The sequence below is a fragment of the Zonotrichia leucophrys genome, chromosome 1A (assembly GCF_028769735.1).
Source record: "Zonotrichia leucophrys gambelii isolate GWCS_2022_RI chromosome 1A, RI_Zleu_2.0, whole genome shotgun sequence".
NCBI lineage: Eukaryota > Metazoa > Chordata > Aves > Passeriformes > Passerellidae > Zonotrichia > Zonotrichia leucophrys.
This window is the reverse complement of record NC_088170.1, coordinates 27,205,633-27,218,253: the sequence shown is the minus strand read 5'-3', so window position 1 is coordinate 27,218,253 and position 12,621 is coordinate 27,205,633. Positions and strand designations below refer to the sequence as shown.

Genomic DNA, 12,621 nt, shown 5'->3' with positions numbered 1-12,621 from the left:
GCAAGAAAAAAGTTTTGACTTTTGGGATTCATTTGAAACCTTAAGTAACAGCGCAGACAGTCCCTTCTGTGCCTGCAAAAGACTGGTTCATCACCTTTAATGGACATTTAGCTGGGTTTTGCTTTAGAATCTAATTGACAGTACATGAATAAGCAGCATTATTATTATTATTCCAAAATGCTTATTTCTATAGCAAGTTTTATGCCTTGCTCACCTATAACACAACTTTCATCAGTATTTATAAAGAATAATGAATTTTGAGTAAACAGATCACAATTATAAGCCAGTGTATGATTTATAAAGCAAATATTTGCATATCAAATATTAAAGTAAGCCCAAGTCATTATTAAAAACAGACATATATTTTGAAAATGACAAATGCAAGAAAAAAAACTATAGCACGTGACTTCCGTGGTTTTGTCCCACATGATTTTTACTTTAATTTTTCATTATCAGCATTTCCTCAGTAAGCTAAAAAAAAAAAAAAAAAGAAAAAAAAAAAGCCATAAATACACATTAATAAAAACCCCAAACAGATCAATCCTCTTATGCAAGATTTACATAAATAAAGCAAATATACAAGATAAGAGCAGCAAAGGCCTTACACAGCTATAGCACATCACGAAGTGAGTGACCTCTGTCAAGGTCACATGGATATTGCTGGGTGTTTCTCTGCTCTGACTAGCAGCTGAGCAAGCTAACAAAGCATGAAGTAGGCAAGTCAAAGATGATGAGCAAGTGCAAGGTAACTGCTTGTTATTAGCATATGAAAAAAAAAAAGAAATCAAAAATCTCCAAAAGAAAAGCACACACTGTCAGGCTTTTCATAAGGAAGTATTAGTATGTCCCAGATACAGTTATCAAATGCAAGAGTGTAACAGAGAGATCTTTAATTAAATATTTGGGCTGTTAGAAAATACATAAACTTTAAATTCAGAATGTAAAAATCCTGCAGTTCAACCAATATTCCACTTGCAGTCAAAGAACGTACTTGCCTTCCACCCTCGGCTGGACTACTCGAGGACATCTTTGGCAGTTCAGTGGGAGCACGCTCTCAAAGGCAGCCCTCTCATCAGAGACACCCGTTTTCTTACCAATGCCACCAATTAACTATCCAAATCCTGGCACACACAGAGAACATGGAAGATGCTAATCAAGACAAGTTTGTCCTGGTCCAAAGCAGAATCATGACAGGATTCCCTGGTTCAGATGCCAGCCACAAGATTTGCCACCTGCATAGACAGTTCCAAACCAAACAGAAGGGGTTTGACAGAAGACTATCCTTCTGGTATCATCTCACTGATGGGCATCTGGAAACTAAAGCCTTATTTACACAAATCCTGGCCATAACAATGAAACACAGGGCTCTGGCACTCCCAAATCTCAGAGAGTAACAGGAATTCTCTTTTTAAGTGAAGTACCTACTAATAAACACAGTTTATAGTTTTAGGACACATCAGAGGAACAAAATAAATGGAAAGAAGAGTTAGCACTAGTTAGATAAATAAACAAAAATGTCTCATCAGTTACAATGGATGAAATAGGATTATAAAATACAAGGACAGCTTAAGGGAAGTTCAGACAGAACCTCTTCACACTATGCTATATGTCACATCCTTTACAGCAAATGCTATTTAATTCAAGAGACACAATAGGAGTTAATAGCAGCAAGTTCAACGGGTTGGTGATTTTTAGGTCAAAAGGACATTCTCCATTCTCAAGGATTAACACAAATCCAGCAATTTCAACATCAAATCTAGAACTTGTACCTGGTCCAGTTAAAAGAAAAGAAAATACTAATCTACAGACTTCAAGTAGAAAGGCATCAATCTGCTCAGAAAGGTGTCATCTGCTCATACACTTGCTACCCTGATGGACCAAACACTGATACCTCATTTCTGGTCTGGGCTCTAGTATCCTGTGTACCCAGCCAGGTTGCTGTGTGAACTTCTGTGTATCAGGGCACAACCTAATACTGGTATTTTCACTGTGTGGGGATCAAGAAGCCTTTCAGCATATCTGGCTTTGCAAAGAGAACAGTAAGCTTTTAGAAGTCCCATTAGGAAACAGACTAGACACATCCCAATTGAGACAACTCAAGTACCTCCTCTAAACTAATTCTAGTCCAGCATCCTTTCTGAGTTAGGCACCTCTCCTACTCTCAACACTCCAGTCAGTGTTTACACCTGCATACAATTTCTTTTCTCTTTGAATTAAGAGCAGATCCCATTACCTGGCTGTAATGCCTAATTCTTCTCAGAACCAGTATTTTAGGGGGGGGATCACTTTTTTTTTTGTACTGGAAGAATCCAAAAGTATTACAGTGCACTTTGTTAAAACACATTCAGATGTAGAATGAGAAAGCAAATGAAATCAGTCTATAATAGCACTTTTTCCAACTTTATTAAAATTGGCACAAAAAATCCAGAAGTACTCTCATGAATATGGATTTTGTATTTTATTCCAGATCATTGTCAAAGGTAATGAAAAGAATTGGAATAATGGAGATGGCAATTCCCCATACACTATCTGTTCTGCAATTTATTACATGAAAAAAAAAAAAAACAACTGTTCACCTGGACAATAGTGCTGTTCTACAGTATTATTTTTACAACTAGAACATCACCCTGAACTAAATAAAATGCCTTACTGAATTCAAAACCCAAAACTTGCATTATCAACAAGAAACACAAAGAGCCATTTTAAACTCAAAAATAAAGTTTCAAAACTCTTTTGATTGGGACGTATTACACTATCATTCTTTAACCCTCAACTATTTGGCAGCAGATTGTGTCTTCTATCAAAACATCATACCACTAAGTTTTCCTTATCACTTTATCCTGTAAAAAATTTAAAAATACAACCCTTCCCATCTCTATTTGTATCATCACATACTTTAGGAATTCCTCCAGACTCTAATACTTGATCCTAGAAAAAAATGCTTGTAAAGAAATGCTGTCCATAGCTTCGGAAAGTAGAAACAAAAAGAAAAAAAAAAAAAGAAAAAAAAAAAAGCCGAACCACAAATAATCCAAACCAACCAAATCAACAAAAAACAACACCAAAATAAAACAAACAAAAATCCAAACAAACAAAAATAAAAACCCTGACATGCTAATAGTGGTCATCAAGTTTTCCACATAGGAGTTGGATCAAGTGTTCATCTGTACACAGACGTATTTTCTAGCAAAAGCACAACTGTTACCCTGAACCAGATAAGCTATTTGTCAAAGAAACTTTATTTCCACAGTGGTTTGCACCAAAGTATTCCAATTATTTTTAACTGCACTATCTACATAGTTATTTAAACACATGGACATGAGAGTGCATGAGCAGATTCATGTCTCTGAGCCAAGCTGAGGAATGGTTACCAGCTTTCCCATTTGCAACTGCTACACTGATTTTTCAACCACGCGATTGCAGTAAAACAACACCCTTAAGATAAAGGAACAAAAAAAAACTTGTAACTGTATTTTTAATCACTTAAATCAATTTCTTAAAACATCACTGAGCAGCTTTGAGGCACTGTACTACCTAGTCATTATAGCTATGGCTACATTATTAATGCTACCACAATACATTTGCCCATAAATCCTGAATAGTGTCCAGGAAACTTACAGACAACATCCTTAAAAGAACAAAATTAGGTTTAGCCATTCCTCAGTAAAATTTTATTTTCCTGAAATTTTTATATAACTATAGTAATTCAGAGATTATTAATTATTTGGATAATTTCTCATGACTGTTTTAAAATTCGTTAAATCTTCTCAATTTAAAAAGATATTATGACTATTAGAAGCTTATCAGATAATTACATTGCACAGGAAATGTTCAAGATCTATTTCATGCTCTGATAGATTTCTCTGAGCCTATTTAGGGACATCTAGAAAAGAGAAGTGGCATCCCGAGTTGGCAATTCTCTGAGAATTTAGAAGATGGCAACACCACTCCCTCTAGTATGGAGAGGGAGAAGTGTTCAGTGCCTTCTGTTTCAGGGAAATACCTCCAGACTGGCAGTGATAAGAAAACAGGTTAAGAAAAATGGTCGGCTCTCTCATAAACCATTGATGTGCTCCTCCTTTAGCTACTTGGGGAAAACAACAGAAGGGAAAAGCCAGCCTCTAAAACATACTGATTAGACATTTGTCAAAAGTAGTACATAAGGAGACGTTCTTAGTACAGTTCCCATCCAGCTTTCAGTCATTACAGGACTCAAAGAAAAAATTAGTATTAGTAAATATTTTTACTTTTTTTTATTTAAACAAGAAAAACATTTTCCACACACTGCTGCACAAATCACTCAGCTAATCCTGAAAGAGATTGCCCGTAGCCTGCTCTTAGCCTACCACCAGAAGAAATCGTGAAAAACCCTTGTCAGTTGTCCTCCTCCTAATGCATTCTGCATTGGTGTCTGGTATTTTTGTAAAAGAAGTAACAGTAAAACCACCCCCATTTTTATTGGCGTGTATGAGAGAGGAGAAGAGCCCACTCTAGCAAAGATGACATTTGTACTTAAAGATCCTGAAAATATTTGTTAAACTAATGCTTTGTTTACTTAAGTCTGGCAAATGCTTTTATTTTAACCTCGAGTATCTTTAGGAAATGTCAGCAGTAAACACAAATTAATAGTTTGCTCCCTTATCTGTATTTCTAATTAAGTTTTTTTCCTAGACACAGAGTTATGTCTAAAACAAACATTCTATAGAAAATCCAAGTAAAATCAAACGATGAAGTATTTCTCTTTGTGAAACTGCGTATTTATATAGGCATCACCAGCAGAGGGAAGGAGATCATGGTATCCATGCACAATAATTCCTCCATGCTTTTCTTCCAGATATGCAGAAATATTTTTTGTCCTTTTCATTTGTATCACAAACTTTAATGTCTCTCCCACAGCACGTAATATGAGGTTGCGTGCACCCTTTACTCAGAAAGCAGTTCCCAGTAAAGAGTTTATCTGTGTGCTTAAACATGCATGCAAATAAAAAACTACATAAAAATATTTTTTAAATTGTAATCAGACTGCTGAATGGACAGGAAAAGGCAACAATATGCTAATAAGAGCTTCATTTTCATGTAAGGAAACATCAATTAACTGAGTTCTGTACAGCCGAGTGGCTTAAAAACTTCTGCCAACACACTAAGCTGCTCCTTCTTTTTACTTATTACAGCCAACCCTGCCAAAAGACCATAAAAATTGATTTTATGTTTCCGGTGTCTCTATGCTAGCTGGAAGAATATAGATTTTTTTTTTTTCCCCCTAGGTTTCTGACAAACAGAACCTTCCCTTATCTCAAACCTTCACTACACTAACCAACACTGAGCATGTTCTTGGTCATCTCCTACATCTGATTTAAGTTATGATTGAGGTAGGAAAACATTTCAGATTGTTAAATCAAACACTGTTCTGTATGGTTCTGTAGGGTTTCTGGCCCATCAGCGTTACACAGGAGGCTATATCCCACTTGTGCTCCTATGGCATACGTGGCAACTGATTGTTTTTCCCATTTGTTTTGAGGAAGTATTAGAACTGCTGTTAGTCTGTGAGCTACCTCTTTAAATTCCAGTATCAACCCCTAAAACAGATTTAGCATCTTTCACATCAAACATTAATAAGGCTCACTTAGATGCTCTTAATGTGAAGGAAAATTTGGCTTGTATGAAATGGCTACACTGGAACATTTCATGCTTTTGCAAGTGCAGGAGTATGATTATTTCCTACAGTATGTCATTATCTTATGCCCTGTGGTTCTTTTTGAAATTATCTCTTCTCACTCAAGCTGCCTACACTATGTTTTTAAGCTATATAGTTTCAATTTATGAATTGTATGCATGCAAATTTTGAGCAACTATACCACAAGCCAAGTAATACACCACATTATATTTCCCTCAGACACTACTAATACAACTAAAAAATCCAAAAAGCTTGGAACAAAAACAGATATATATTTGACTCAAGACATAAAATCAGGTCATTTGTTTGCAAGACAGACAAGAAAATACTATTCTAGACACATGTGCAATCTCCTTACGCTTTTCCTGAGCAGGTTTTTTTAAGCATGGCAGGAGATGTCATTTCACATCCTCACAAAGCAAATTAGTTCACTGGCTACTTGTCCTTGTACCCAAAAGCTTCCCCCTCCCTTTTTCAGGGACACTCCTGAAACAACTGCCCATCTGTAACTCTAGATGTCAACTCACCAGGGAAGGAAACTCCCCTCGGGTCTGCAAGTACCATCTTCCCTTTCTCAGGATGGAGTAACTCTCTCGGACAATAAAGCAATTTAAACAGCGCGTAACAGATTAACATGCAACATGGATGGCACACTGCACAGCAGCTCTGAGATCAATATCAGCGCTGCAGATTAGGAGTCGACTTGTCATCTACAACATGTATGCGTATCTAAAACTACTCTGCTGACCTTTGTACAGAAAATATTGTTGCAGAGACAGTGAAATATTATTGCACTACAACATTTTGCATTGAGTTTACAAGGTAATAAAGACAGAGCTACTTCTTCACACGCAAATGGCTATTAAATAAGGAGAATAAAACTTGACATCCCCCAGACAATCAAAAGAAATGATTTATTTGGATGCCAACATCTGTCTTGAGATTGTGGCCAAGTGCTTTTCTGTGCTCATTTAGGACTCTACTTGGAAAGCTTTTCAGTTACATCTACCTAGAGATTTCTCTCTACCGCTTCCCATCTGACAGAAATCACTCAGCTGGGTCTGATGAATAATAGCAAAAGGCAGCTTGTATCAGAGATGATTGAATTACAGATTGTTGAAAGTGCCATAAAGGCTCATTCCAATGACTACATTTAATTTATTTACTATACTGACTACCAGAAGCTAGCAGTCGTTTGATATCTTTATTTCAGGAGGTTAGAAACAAAAGAAATCTTAATATTCTTTGTCACTTTCTTACTACTGTACCTAGTAGAGTTTGATAGGTAAAATTAACTTTTAAAAAGAGCGCTGATCCCCTACCCATACCGTGTGCACCTAGGAACCAGAACAGAACGTCCCCAAACCAAAGCAGGGAAAGCGGTACTCGGTATGAAGGCAACAATGTCAGAGAAGATGAAATTGCATGGAAAGAAAACACATTAGCCTGACAGCCTTTCTAAGTAATGAGGGAAAGGCTTTTGTGAATTGATACACAAACGATTAGCTGTTGTCCTGCGGTCCGGAGGGGAGAGCAGCTCCGGGGCGGGGCGCACCGCCGCGCCCCACCGCCCTCCGCCGGGGCGGCCGTCGGGACAGACCACCCTGCCCGGGGCGGGGGCACGGCGGCGGCAGCGCCAGGTGACACCCGGAGAAACAAGTTGGCCCGGCGGCCGCCTGGGCGCGGGCTCCGGGCAGCGGCGGGGAGGGATGGAGGGATGCGGAGCGGACGGCTCCCCTCTCCGGCAGCCGGGGCGGGGGGCGACGGCGGAGCTCCGCGGGGGCGGGGAGCGAGGAGGGCGGCGGGGGGGGCGCGGGCGTCCCCTTTGTCTGTATCGCCCCTCCCGTAAGCGCCCCCACCCCCGCCGGGAGCGCCCCGGGGGCGGGCCCCCACCCCCCGGCAGTGCGGGCAGAGCCGGCGGGCGGCGTTGCAGCCGCCCCCGGAGCGTGTGCGCTCCCCCCGCCCGAGGCGACGCCGCCCGGGCGCGGCTGCGGGCGGCCCCGGAGCGCTGCCTTACCTGGCAACCGGGGCGGGCGCAGCCGGCTCCGTCCTTCAGCCTCTCCCCACGGCGGCAGCTCCCGGGGCGAGGCTGCGGTGCGCGGCGGGGCGCGGGCGGACCGCCCCCGGCAGGGCAGGCAGGCTGCCCCAGCCCCCGGCGCTCGGCGGGCTGGCGGCGCGCCGGGCGTTAAGTTTCGGCGGCGGTGGCGGCCGCCGGCGGGCAGGGCAAGGCGAGGCAGGCGGGGCGGCGGAGGCGGCACGGGGGCTGCGCGGCGCCGGGAGCGCCGCCACACTGCAGCGTCTCCAGGAATCCCTCCCGCGAGAGGCAGCCCATCACCCCCGGCCCGCCGCCCTCATTGGCTGCGGGGCGGGGAGACGCGCTCCCGCCGCCAATCGCCCGGCGCCCAGCGAGGGTGGAGCCGCCGCGCCGGCCGCGCCCATCCCGCGGCCGCGGGTCCCTGTCCGCCCCGTCGGGCGGGGCCGGGCGGCGGCGGGCGGGAGCAAGGATGGGGATGGGGAGGATGAGGAGGGTGTCCCCGCACGGTGCGCAAGGCTGGCATCCCGGCGCTGCCGCCGGGCGGCACGAAGCGCTGTGCCGCAAGCCCAGCCGCCGTCGGGCGAGCCGGGTGCCCTGGGCGAGGAGCGGCGGTGGCTCCCGCCCGTAGGTGGCGGGGCGGCGGCGACCCCCGGCAGGCGTAGGTGGCACTGTTAGCGAGCCTGGGTGCGCGGCCCCCCTGTGCCGCCGCCCCGGGCAGTCGCGACCCAGCGGTGAGTCGTAATTGGCTTCTGAGGCTTAGGCGAGAGCAGACTCTATCGCGTGTTCAGGTAAGGACGTGCAAGAGTTAACCTAATTCCCTTGATCCATCCACTCTGAACTGGAGCTTTGATTAACATTGGTCTGCAAAATGTAACTGTAACAAATTCAATTAAGGGAAGCACATTTCTTCAACTTTTAATTAGATCTACCCTATTTGTCTCATGTTTAATATAACATAAAAAGTTGCTCAGGTTCCAGAGGGAAATGGAAATAGATTTAGATGTAAGCTCAGCTTTTAAAAACGCAACAGACTAAAGTTCTTTGTTCCTCAGCATATATTACTGCTACATTTATACCCTCAAAGAGGATAACAAGCAATATTCCTCAAAGAGGAGGAAAACAATTTTACCTGCACGATTGTAAACATAACAGGGTGGTATTTCTGTGTTTCCCATAACCTTTAATTTGTTACACGGTACTGAACATACAGGTTGTAGCCCAGGTTTGATGCACTACTGTGCATGATCCTGCTGGATTACAGTTGTAAGAAAACTTGAGAAAGTAGTAATATATTTCACAACCTTTTAGTTGGTTTCTGTTATTACACTGACTGAGAATGAAATTTACCTAAAGTACATCTTAATATAGGTAGCAGATGTTGGCAAAGAGAGGAGCCCGTATGCCATCGTCAGCAGGTAACTGAGAAAGTCACGCAGCCCCCAGGCACATCTCGTAGGTGACTTATTGTGCCTTCAACAGGACTGTACTCTGCCTTTCCCCATCCATCCTTTCATGCTGGGATTTGACTCTAAAATTCACAGCCTTTTTCCAGTTCCGTTTTTCTGATCACATTTGTTCTTAGGTCTGTTAGTCAGAATATCAGTTTTTCTTGTATGGGCACATTAGCTCATGAGAGGAGAGAAGGAAAGCAAATGCAACAGAAATTACATTGTAAAGCTTTTACTGAGCTACAGAAAGGAGGAACAACCATAATTTAAACTGCATATGCAGAAGTGTCACCTGTGTTCAGATTACTCTATATGATTTAAAAGGGTTGCTGTTTTCTCTGTCCCAATACAATAGATATCAAGGATTATTTTCTCCAGGATCATTTATCTGGTCAGTTAAAAAACCCACACATTTCAGTGCTAGTAATTATGAGGACTTGATGCTGAGTTCCTAACAGCCACACAGCCAGAAGTCTGTGGGAGTCTGACATTCACAAGGCATGACACATCATATGCTGTCTTAGTATTTGAGCAAAGACAAGAAGCATCACTGAAGCCCAATGGCCCTTCCTTAGTGTAGAGACAGTAAGGAACAGAAATGCTATCTAGTCATAGTCCTGAAGAGTATACCAACACTTTTGCACTCTGTCCGTGGTAGCTCACACATAATTGTTCTGCTATGTTTAAAACAAACAAACAAACAAAACAAAACAAAAAAAAGCCCCCCCAAACCAGCTGTCATAGCAGCTGGGGGAGATTTTGCCTATTATTTTCTGAGCTTGGTTGTTTGCAATTAAAGAATTGCTGCAAAAGTTGCTTCCTTCAGTTTCAAGTTCAAAGGTTTATTCATACAGAAAGAGGTTTCCAGTCCTGCAATTTTTATTTCACTACTGCCTTTTCAAGGAAATGGGTAGTTGCTATCCAGTCATTATGTTAATTGTGCCAAAGGAAGCTGTGAGGCTTGAGGAATGACATACATATCCTGAATGGACAAGGATGCTCCAGAAGAGCTCAGGAGCCATTTGATGAATGCTTGGAGTGGTAGCCAAATGCTAGCCTCTAAAATCATGAAACATAGATCACTGTATTTCTTATTGTTAACTCTTTCACAGTTGTGTTTAGGGAAGAAGAAAGGATCCTATTATGAGAAAAAAGAAGAAACATGCAAATCTTGAAGAAATTCTATTCTATGACCTATTTTGTTGTTTTGTTTGGCATTTTAAAAAAATGTAATGTGATTTAATGCATCAGAATATAATTTTAAATAGTGTCAGCCATTTAGAAGTTCCATCAGGAATCCTACTACATACAAATGAAGAACTGGACTCCATTATATTTTTCATATGTCCTGGTTTTGTTTTAGACTTTGACTGAGCCAAAGGTACAGGTGCGTAAAAAAAAAGAATAAAAACCTAAGACCAGAAATTATTCCTTGTTTGTCTTTGTCTTTTTTATTTTCTACTTTCTGTATATTGTGAGTTCAAGGTACAACCTCAATATTAGAAAGTAATATGAGCCATAAAAACTAGATTTTGAGAATAAAAGACTCCTGCTTGATCCATAAAAAAAGAGGAAGCATGGGCCTAAGCCAATGAAACCAATATTCTTGGGCCTATCCTGGCAAGTTTTATGGCATACAAAGAGCAGATGCTAGAATGACAGTCACTGAACTGAGGCTAATTCAGGAACAACAGCAGTTGTTACACATAAAAAAAGCAATCAGGTCTCTGACTTTTTTCCTTTTGTAAGTCACCCTTTGTGTGACCAAGTATCACAACTGCCACAAATAGATGTACAAGATGGGAAGTCAGGTAAATTATGAGACCAAATCACTGGCAGGTAGATAAGTAAATAAAACTGGTGGCATGTTAATTTATTTACCAGGTAGATCTATAAACTAACTGAACTGGCTTTGTGTTGCACAGGGATGCAGATCCCTGTCTTTAACAGAAAAATGTTTTTATTTTGTTCTTCTTTATCATGTAATTTACTTCTGTTTATGCTTTGATTTGGTCTTTTCCATCCTCATTTTTTTAGTTTTTGGAGAAGTTCTTTAATGGGAAGGTAAAGGAATTGGGTTTTGCTTAGGGAAATGGAACACCTTTTAAAATTAGGCTCTGATTGCTGCAGTTTAAGAACGTGCTTCTGAAATTTCTTCTAACATCTTAAATGTCTGTTCTTGATTGTTTTGGTGTTTTTTCCAGTTGACTGGGAATCCAAGGGCTGGTCTGTATAGCTGAGAATTAAACACTTGGAATCCCATTTGTGTGTTTTGTTGTCACACTCTTGGTTTCAGTAAAGTTTACATAATACCTGCTGAGTGGTGATGATGCACTTAGAATGAAAGACATGAAAGCAGAGAGAGAAAGCTACATCCCCAAAGTGACAATTAACCTTCAGTAAAATTAATAAATACTGGAGTAACTATTCAACTATTCACAACTAATGGAAGTGTTACATGAAGCAAATAATCTTTGAAGATTATTTTTCTAACAACATGTGTGATTATCATTTGGTTAGAGTGGAGAATAAATGTTGGGGTTTTGTGGTTTTAATCATAGCTAAAAATCAAAGGGTAAAATCAAAGAACTTGTTAGTCCATTCACTGATGCCTGTCTGAGTTTGTCATCTGATTTCATTGTTTTCTTCTGTTTGATTTGTACACATCTGCTGCTGCTTCTAAGTTGATTAGGCAGAGATGGTCTCTTTTAGTCTGCATTTGTATAGCAGCTGACACTGAGAGCTCCTGCTTTGTGCCCAGGGCTCCTGGACACTGTGGCAGCAGAAATGAAAATGAAAACAGAACTACTCTGAAGGGGTGTTCAAGTGTAGCCAAACCAACTTGCATATGCTTTGCACAGATGTCAGCTATGTAATGTGTGAAGTGATCTGAGTCAGTGTCAGTCTGTTCCCCTGTAGATGGTGCCCCTAGTTCAGGGATTCTCTTTTGGGTTGGCAGATCTGCATCCCTAATCCCCCTCCCCTCTTTCAAAGTCAGTTTTGCCAAAGAGGTGCTCAGCATGGTACTCAAGAAAAAAATGTTTTTCAGTGAAGGTAAGATGAGCTGGACTGAAGTCCCAGTTCTCTTTTCAGAGAGAAAACACAATCTGCTATATAAAATGACAAACTACTGAACTCTTAGCTTCCAGAACACCCTGATATTATCAATCTCCTTACCTTATGGCTTCCTCCATGTAAAATTTCTAATCCACAGTTAGTATATGCATCACATGGATGACTGTGTAATAAAAAGAATGTGAAATGTCATTTCTAATTTAATTTTGAGGAGTTACCTTGCAAAGCAGGTGGAAGATCTGTGTAATGGCAGTCAGTGTTACCTCTGAGGAGAGGGTCAAGACTTAAACAATGTTTTTTCAAATCAGTATGAATGATTATCACAATGTGCATAAGAGAGCACATTCCATGTCTCCAATACAAATTAAGCATAACTCTGTATGGAGAGG

General features: G+C 41.3%; 1 protein-coding gene and 1 long non-coding RNA gene across 5 annotated transcripts in view; one reads left to right on the top strand and one right to left on the bottom strand.

The window, feature by feature from the left end:
- Window positions 1-7,976, bottom strand: part of SYT1 (synaptotagmin 1) — a 334,811-nt gene extending 326,835 nt beyond the window's left edge. For all 3 annotated transcript variants that reach the window (XM_064701988.1, XM_064701987.1, XM_064701989.1), the window contains exon 1: window positions 7,692-7,976. The gene's annotated coding sequence lies outside the window, so the exon portion shown is untranslated. The remainder of the gene's footprint in view (window positions 1-7,691) is intronic.
- Window positions 7,977-8,199: 223 nt separating this feature from the next.
- The window catches only part of LOC135442313 (uncharacterized), a 77,826-nt gene continuing 73,404 nt past the window's right edge, over window positions 8,200-12,621 (top strand). For both annotated transcript variants that reach the window (XR_010438657.1, XR_010438656.1), the window contains exon 1: window positions 8,200-8,497. This is a non-coding gene — a long non-coding RNA (uncharacterized LOC135442313). The remainder of the gene's footprint in view (window positions 8,498-12,621) is intronic.